Here is a 6,732-nt window from a genome sequence, read left to right as displayed (position 1 = left end):
AGGCTTCGATCTGAGGTTCAGACTTTTAGACAACAAGATGGTGAAACTCTCTACGAGGCATGGGAGAGGTTCAAGGATTTGACAAGGAAATGCCCACCAGACATGTTCCATGACTGGGTGCAATTGCATATTTTCTATGATGGACTTTCTTATGAATCAAGGAAGGCTGTAGACCATTCATCAGGAGGTTCATTGAACAGGAAAAAGACTGTGGAAGAAGCCATTGAAGTGATTGAGACAGTGGCTGAGAATGAGTACTACTATGCTTCAGAGAGACACAACACTAAGGGAGTCATGGAGCTGAACCATGTTGATACAATTCTAGCCCAAAATAAGGTGTTTGCCAAGCAACTAGCAGAGCTCACCAGGAAATTAGAAACAAATCAAGTGGCTGCAATACACACACAAGATCAAGAGGAAGTAAGCACTGAAGGAGGTGATTGGGAAGAGGCCAACTATGTGGGAAATCAACAAAGGCAACCATATGATCCACATTCCAACACTTACAACCCAGGCTGGAAAAACCACCCAAACTTTGGGTGGGGAAACCAGCAAACCCAATCACAAAACCACAAACCTTACAACCCCAACCAACATAACAATTCCACATACCAAAACTCCAACCAAAGATCATACCAAGCCACACAAAACACTTACTCCCAACCACCATATCATGGCCAAAATAATCAACCTGCCCAACCTAATCCGAACCAACAATTTCAAGATCAATTAAACAGGATAGAAGGAATGCTTGCAAACATGGGTCAGGACATAAGTGAGTTGAAAAGCTTTAGGGATGATGTGAGATCTACCTTAAGGAACCATGGTGAAAAACTCAAGAGGATGGAGTCTCGAGTAGGAGAGCTATCTCAACAGGCCCCCAAGTCAACTGCAGTGTTCCCTAGTGACACAGAAAAGAATCCTAAAGGGGAACAAAAGGGAGTGAGATGGGAAGAATGCAAGGCCATCACCATATTGAAGGAAGTCTCAGAAGAAGAAGGAATCAGACCCTCAGAACAGGAGCCAGAAATCTTGAAGGAAGGTGTGGAAGAAGCTAAGCAGGAAAGTGAAACTGAGCAAGCCAAGGAACTGCAAAATAAAGGCATTCTGGAAACATACCAACCAAAAGCACCATTTCCTCAGAGGTTAGGAGGAGGTGAAAAACGAAAACATATTCAAGGTTTTTAGAGACATTTAAGTCTCTCCATATCAATATTCCCTTTCTTGAGATTCTCCAGCAGATGCCTACACACATCAAGTATTTGAAGGAATTGCTGAGCAAGAAAAGAGTTTTGAAGGGAGGACAAACTGTAATAATGAACAAAGAATGCAGTGCCCTCATCAAGAAGGACATAGTCTCTAAGAAAACAGACCCAGGAAGTTTTCATATCCCCTGCATCATAGGGGAAACAAAAATTGACAGAGGATTCTGTGATCTAGGAGCTAGCATAAATGTGATACCTCTGACTCTTATGAAGAGGCTACAACTGAATGAGGTGAGATCCACTGATGTAATCATACAACTGGCTGACAAAACTCAAAAGCAAGCTGAAGGGGTAGTTGAGAATGTGCTGGTGAAAGTGGGAAATTATTTCTTCCCCACAGACTTTGTCATTTTGGACATGGAGGAAAGCTACTTACACCCTATCATTCTGGGAAGGCCATTTCTAGCCACTACTAGAGCGCTCATAGATATAGAACAAGGAGAGCTAATTTTGAGAGTACATGATGAACAGCTCATTTTCCATGTTTTCAAACCTGCATCTGAGCCTGAACCAGAACCTGAAAAACCTAAGGATGATAGTAGCCATCTGTGTTTGGAGGAAAGCAATCCAGCAGCTGAAACTCTGAAACAGTCCTTGGAAGACAAACAAGAATTGCAAGAGTTAAAGCCACAAGAATCAATAGAAACAGATCAGAAGGACCCTCCTGGCATAAGGGTCAATGAAGAAATCCTCATGAGAGAGGGAAGAATTGTAAAGAAATTGCCAAGAGGGTGGAGAAACAAGAAAATTCCCACTGAAGGTTTCTCTCCGGGAGATAAAGTGATATCAAGTCATTATCTGCCAATCCCACCTGGCCTCAAACCCATTCCTTCCCAGCTCCCTCAAGTGTTCACAATCAGGAAAGTTCTTTCTATGGAACATTTGGAAATCATGAAGGAATCAAATGGGGACGTTTTCATAGTGAGAGGAGAAGACATCAAGCACTACAATCCACCCTAACAAGGGACAACCGTCAAGCTAGTGACGTTAAAGAAGCGCTTCATGGGAGGCAACCCATGTTTTAGTATCCTTACTCTTTATTGTTTTGCTCTGCATCTAATAAAGCATGGTTTCTTATGCATGAACTTGAAGCCTCAGGACAACTGTTGATAAGGTGCACTAAACATTGCATGTAAAATACAATTGGTCTCTAAGTTTGGTGTGCCTGAAGGCACCCCCAAATCTTATTCAAATTGTATTGAATCTTTCATTCAAGGTGCCCAACCAAACATTAAGTTTGGTGTTCCTCATTGAACACAGTTAATGAAAAGCAGGAAGTTCCTCTGGATTTAGAAATTCATGACAAGTATACCATTTGCATGTTTTAATACTTTGATTTCAATTACTTTAGGTAGTAAAATTGTCAAGGATTCAAAGAGCAGAGGAGTAAGTAGGAGACTAAGTTTGGTGTTCACACACCAACTTAAGACTCAGACACTTGCCCATACATACTTGAGCTAACCACTCAAGTGCTTGAGAAGCAAGCAACTTCATCACTCTTTGCAGGAAAGGAAACAAGGATCTTAGAAAGAACATGAAGCAACAACTAGGAGAAGAAGGAGAAATCAAATTGTTTCCTGGCAACAAAGAGAAAACAAGAAATTTCACAAGGTGGTGTTGTTCCTTGACCATTCTTTAAAAGGCAAACAAAAGCATGCTTGTTCTGGTTTAAACTGTAATTGTTGAATCTTTCTGGAATGTGAAGTTTTTAGTATGAGTGTTGGTTTACTGCTTTGAATAAAGTGAATGCCTAGATGTTTGGATATGACTTCACCTTCTTAAACAAATGCTTGCCATGCTTGTTCTGTTTCCAAAAATAAAAGAAAAGTTTGAACAAAAGTAACTTGGCTCAATTAGTGACAAATCAAGTAGAATTAAGTGGTGGTATGCATGCTTGATTGTTTAGTCAGCTCACTGGAAATTGAGTGTAGAATTATCATTTTTGTGTAGAAGTTTGAATACTGTCTATGGATCTTGATGAATAAATGTCTTTGGCCATGAAAAAGAAAGAAAAAGAAGAAGAAAAAGCCACTGAAAAAGGGCAACCAAAAAGCAAAAAAAAATTGAGAAAATAAGCTAGGCACCAATGGTTTGAACTTCTGAGACAAATGCCTGTGGTGTTTATGTATTAAGGATATGCTTGGATGAATAGGTTCTGAGGAGTGTTTCAACACTTGGTAACTTGGGTTAACTAACCCGGGATTATCAACCAAAAGTCCATTATCAAGAGCAACCTAAATACAAAACATTTAGTCACACAAAGAGGTGCTGGGCACCAATGTCTCAAGAAGAAATGTGAACTAAAATGCCTGTAGTGGATATGTGTAGTGCACTGATAAGAAAAAGAAAATGCCAAAGGCTTGTGCAACACATGACACTGAGCAAACAAGGAGCAAAGGAGCTCTAAGAAAAAGAAAAACAAAGAAGAGAAAAGTGCCAAGGACATAAGAATAACAAGAGGCCACAGCAGTGTTTAATGGATGCAGTGAAAAAGTGATAATCTTGCCTGATAAGAATGAAAAAGTGATGCTGCAACTTTCTGCATAAAACCCTTCTGATGAACTTCAAATGCTTGCTAATATAGCCAATGTAATTGCTTTCTGTTTCATACTTTCTTCTCAAATAACTCAGAACTTGCTTAGGGACAAGCAAGTATTAAGTTTGGTGTTGTGTGATGCCAAGGCATCTTAGGCTAGTTTCACTAGCATTTTTCTGTTAGTTTTAGTTGTTTTATGCATTTTCTTGAGCTTAAAGTAACCAAGAATGGTTAAATGAATAACAAAGCAATGAACCATCCAAACAGTATGATTTTGATGCAAATTCCATGAGTTTTTAGTTATATTACTTGAATGCTATGAATGGAAGATTTCTCATGAAATTTTGCAAGACTTTGATGCAGTTGTTTGGATGACTTCAGGGAAGAAGAGGCTAGGCAAGGAAGCAACAAAATCAATAAAGGAAGCTTGAATATCACATGTGGAGTTTAAGTTCCAGTTTAAGCTTAAACTGGAACTTAAACTGCCAAGCCATATAATGCTGGGAACTATCAGTGGCGTTTAAGCTCCAGTTTAAGCTTAAACTGGAGCTTAAACGCCAAAATCATGAAAGCTGAGGAAAGGCTGAAAGTGGCGTTTAACCTCCAGTTTAACCTTAAACTGGAAGTTAAACGCCAGAAATGAGAAATGCACCAGGGAGCCATTTCCACGTTTAAGCTCCAGTTTAACCTTAAACTGGAGCTTAAACGTGTTCGACCAAAATTCTCCTCCAGGGTTGCTTTCTTCATTTCCACGTTTAAGCTTCAGTTTAACCTTAAACTGGAGCTTAAACGTGTTCGACCAAAATTCTCCTCCAGGGTTGCTTTCTTCATTTCCACGTTTAAGCTTCAGTTTAACCTTAAACTGAAGCTTAAACGTGTTCGACCAAATTCTCCTCCAGGGTTGCTTTCTTCATTTCCACGTTTAAGCTTCAGTTTAACCTTAAACTGAAGCTTAAACATGTTCGACTACTTTACCCTCCAGGGTTGCTTTCTTCCATTTCCACGTTTAAGCTTCAGTTTAACCTTAAACTGAAGCTTAAACGTGCTTGAGTTATACCACCTCCAGGAGTGTCCAACGTTTAAGTTTCAGTTTAAGCTTAAACTGGAACTTAAACGTGCTTCCACAAAAGGCATCACTGGAAGTGTCTGGCGTTTAAGTTGCAGTTTAAGCTTAAACTGCAACTTAAACGCCACTATTTGAAAAGGTTTCTGGGTCAAAGATATTGCAGTTTTAAGTTAGCATTTGAGCACAAACATCAACTTAAACGTACTCTGGTATGAAACCCAATTGAATATCATGGTTTATGGGATTGGGCCTGAAGAATTGATGAGTCTGGAATTTCAATTTGTTGAGTCATGTGTCATTACTTGATTATCACTAAGTTGGCTCAATGAATGTTACAGAATTGGATCAGCAGCCTCATCAGGATTATGGATCATAAACCCAAAGTAAAAGGAAATCAGGGAAGGGCCTCAAAGCCCAAGAAACACAACAGAAGCTCAATTTAGAAAGTGTATAAATAGGATAGAATTTAAGTTAGAAGAGGACTTTGGATCATTTTTGGAGTTTTCATACTTTTTGTAATTGAATTCAGAGCTATGACTCACTAAACCCCCTTTCATTGGGTTAGGGAGCTCTATTGTAATTCAATGAATCAATAATAGTTTTTATCTTCTTCTTCAATCTTTTCTCTTGAATTTTGTTAGAAAGCTTCTCGATCTAATTCCATTGGCTAGTTGTCTTGGGAAAGAAACTATCCATAATTGGAATCCTTCGGAACCTTGGGAAAGGAATGGAGGATTCATGCTAGAGAAGCTTTCTCACAGTGAATTGGATTGGGGTTTGGATGGATATTGTGACATGTAATCCTACCAAATTGTGGTTCATGAAACTGTGTGGTATAATCAGTGATCGAGCATCATCTCTTCTTATGAACATTTAAACCAAGGGATTGTGAATTTGTTTGTTTTTAGAGAGAATTGGTGAGCCAAGGGATTGGGATCCAATCATATAAGATTGCCAAGCAAAATTCAATGAATGCATTGGTTGAGGAAGGGATAAAAATGTTTTGATTCGGAGATCTCAATATCTCCTGAAACCCAATGAATTCCCCATTTCTGATCTACCACTTTCTCTTTACATTCTGTAATTAAATTCATGCAATCACCCCGATCCCTTTTTAATTTCAGCAATTTAGCTTCTCGCTCTTTAATTCATGCAATTTAACATTCCGCAATTCTCATCTAAATCTTGATTCCGCTCAACTAGAACACACTTCTAATCCGAATTGCTCACTCAACCAATCCTTGTGGGATTCGACCTCACTCTATTGTGAGTTTTTACTTGACGATAACCGGTGCACTTGGCGGAAGGAATTTTTGCCGATCGTGCAATTTCCTAAAATCGTGGCATCAATTTCCATCAGAAGATCCTTTTCAGTTCTTAATTGAATTCTTGCAGATCTGTGATACTGTTAAGACCAATGGAGTTTATCCCGAGGTCTACAAGCTTATGCTTTTCCCTTTTGCTATAAGAGACAGAGCTAGAATATTGTTGGACTCTCAACCTAGAGATAGCCTGAACTCTTAGGATAAGCTGGTCACGACTTTCTTAGCCAAATTCTTTCCTCCTCAAAAGCTGAAAAAGCTTAGAGTGGATGTTCAAACCTTCAGGCAAAAAGAAGGTGAATCCCTCTATGAAGCTTGGGAAAGATACAAGCAACTGACCAAAAAGTGTCCTTCTGACATGCTCTCAGAATGGACCATCCTGGATATATTCTATGATGGTCTGTGATGGTGTTTTTGTGGAAAAATAAATTTCCAACACACAAATCCAACCGGCAAGTGTACCGGGTCGCATCAAGTAATAATAACTCACAAGAGTGAGGTCGATCCCACAGGGATTGATGGATCAAGCAACTTTGTAAATTG

General features: G+C 39.2%; 1 non-coding gene across 1 annotated transcript; it reads right to left on the bottom strand.

Moving 5' to 3' along the window:
• Positions 1-104, bottom strand: LOC112799425 (small nucleolar RNA R71). Its single transcript, XR_003201007.1, has one exon. It is a non-coding gene; the product is annotated as a small nucleolar RNA R71 (small nucleolar RNA).
• Positions 105-6,732: the final 6,628 nt, after the last annotated feature.

This window comes from Arachis hypogaea, chromosome 4 (genome assembly GCF_003086295.3).
Source record: "Arachis hypogaea cultivar Tifrunner chromosome 4, arahy.Tifrunner.gnm2.J5K5, whole genome shotgun sequence".
Classification (NCBI taxonomy): domain Eukaryota; kingdom Viridiplantae; phylum Streptophyta; class Magnoliopsida; order Fabales; family Fabaceae; genus Arachis; species Arachis hypogaea.
This window is presented reverse-complemented; position numbering and strand designations above follow the sequence as displayed.